Source organism: Peromyscus maniculatus, chromosome 2 (assembly GCF_049852395.1).
Source record: "Peromyscus maniculatus bairdii isolate BWxNUB_F1_BW_parent chromosome 2, HU_Pman_BW_mat_3.1, whole genome shotgun sequence".
Taxonomy (NCBI): Eukaryota; Metazoa; Chordata; class Mammalia; order Rodentia; family Cricetidae; genus Peromyscus; species Peromyscus maniculatus.
In genome coordinates, this window is record NC_134853.1 from 68315463 (window position 1) to 68318032 (window position 2570).

Below are 2570 nucleotides of genomic sequence, written 5' to 3' on the forward strand. Positions count from 1 at the left end.
AGGGCCTTTCAAAAATGTTTTTGACATTGGAGGTTGAAACCAGACATTCCTACAAGCCAGGCAGGCGCGTCTACCCAGCCTCTTGTTTCAGCTCCCTTCTGTCTCACAGGCAGGCTTTGTGCTTTGTGGGAGAAAATGGTCACTCAAGTCACTGTCTTTTTCTGACCCCCGTTAGCCTTGTGTGCGCCGAGTGTGTGGCTGCTGCCGTGGCCCCATTCTGAGTGGATATCATGGACTGCATGGCGGCTAACCCTGGAGAGCACCGACTCTAAAGGTCAGCCCGCAGGGGGCACAGCTATGTGAGCGCCTTCATTGCCTCCCACTCCCAGCCTGTGGCCGCTGGAAGGAGCCTAGAGGCAGCAGCAGCAGCAGCAGCGCCTGCCTGCGGATCCCCCACCCCCACCCCAGCTTCGTGGTCATCTGTCCAGGCAGCGCCCTAGGCTGTTCACTGTGTAGATGTAGAACCTTGATTAAGTAGCCACTTGAGGTCCACACTTTAACTCCACCTTTGTGAGACAAATCTGGGGTGGTTTCTTCCAGCATGGCTGTGGTTCCGGGTGGGATCTGGGCGGTGTATTCCTAGGAAGAGTCACAGGAAACCAGTCCTGGGGGTTGGGGTACACAAGGTCTCTGGGAGCAGTGGCCTCCCTGCTGGAGCCCAGGCTATGGGAGAGCTGACAGCATTAATGCTCTCTGCGCGGGCCACACTGGCTCCTGCCTTGGTGCCTCTGGGAATGTGCTGAGGAGGTGAGTGCTGGATTATCACTCACCTGGACCTAACTGCTGGTCCCACAGATCTGAGAAAGGCCTGGGGCCCCCAAGCCCGGGGCACTGTTGTAGTCCCAGCCTCGATCCCACGGCCAAGCAGTATTTGTTGACTTTCTGTCAGGTATGGGCCCACCCAGAGCCATGATACTTTGTCCAGAACAGCACACTCCAGTTCCTGTGGAAGGCAGGGCTGCCCCAGGCCGGAGCCAGCCATCCTCCCATGAACCCATCTGCAACCCCAAGGGCCTCTCTTAAGAAGTCTTGGCCTGGGATCCAAGCTGCAGGAAGGAATCTCTTTCTGAGGGAAAGGAGCAATGGGGCTGTGTTACCAAGGAGACCATCTGAGTCAGCCTCATCACCACAGTGAAAACGTTCCTAACACCCAGGGTCCACACTTCTCTCGAGCCCCATCAGTCATCCGAATTGTCTGCTGGAAAATGAGCATGGCAGTGCCTGTAATCCCAGCACTTGAGAGGCTGAGGCAGGAGGATCTCAACTTGTAGGCCAAGCCAAGGATGGGCTACACAGTGAGGCTCTGTGTTGAAACAAACCAGTCCCACATGTATTGTCCTGCCTGCACGCTCTCCTCGCTTTTCCGCATGCTTCAAAGCCTGCTCCAACTCTAATGTTCACGCCTCAGGTAACCGACCCCACCAGCTTAGCTACTCACCCGGAGCTACTCCTCACTCCCTCATCCAAGAATCACCTTGGGTTGGGCCCTATTGCTAAGCTCTCAGGGTAAAGATGCTAGCAGGCTCAAGGGGCCTTACTGGCTAGTGCAAAACACACAAGCACACATGTGTGCACAGCCCAGGGAGACGCCATGCTCAGCAAAGGCTTTTCAGTCAGAAGGGTTGGAGTGGCCCAGAGAATGGCTGGCCCCAGTTATGGAAGGCTTTTGGGAAGAGGTGGCCAGAGTCCTAAGAGAAGAAAGGGATAGAGTGCCCCCAGCAGGCTGAGGCTGCCAAGGGCAGCATGCAGGGCACAGGTGTCTGCAGAGCTGAGACGGGAGGTGTCCTGGAGCAGGTTAGAGGTTTAGACAGGGAGAGGGCATCTGAGATGATGGGACTTCGCCCTGTAGGTAACAGAGAGACAGTGAGGAACTGGGGTTTGGGTTGAAGTGGATGCTGAAGGCAGCCGGGTCAGAATGACTCATTTTGGAGGCTGTGAGAGGCTTGGCTATGAGTACAGGGATGACCAGGTGTGGTGGGCACACACCTTTAATCCAAGCACACAGGAGGCAAGGTGGATGACCTGAGTTTGATTCTTAGGACCCAACTCCTGCCAGTGTCCTCTTTTACACACACACACACACACACACACACACACACACACACACAGAGAGAGAGAGAGAGAGAGAGAGAGAGAGTAAATAAATGTTAAAAAAAGAGATGTTATTTGTTTTTGCTCTTTTGGGGGGCATGCCACCCAGCTTCCAAATAAATCACTCACAGAAGCTTATTCTTAATTATAAGTGCCCAGCCTTAGCTTAGCTTAGTTTCTAACCAGCTTTACTTAACTTTAAATTATGCTATCTACCTTTTGCCTCTGGGATTTTCCCATTCTCTTACTTCTGTAAATCTTACTCTTCCTCTGTGGCTTGCTGTGTGGCTGGTCCCTGGAGTCCTCCTTCTCTGGCTACTTCCTCTTTTTTTTTTCCTCCTCCCAGATTTTCCCTTCTATATATTCTCTCTGCCTGTCAGCCCTGCCCCCCCCTCTCTCCTTGCTATTGGCTGTTCAGTTCTTTATTAGACCATCAAGTGTTTTAGACAGGCACAGTAACACAGCTTCACAGAGTTCAA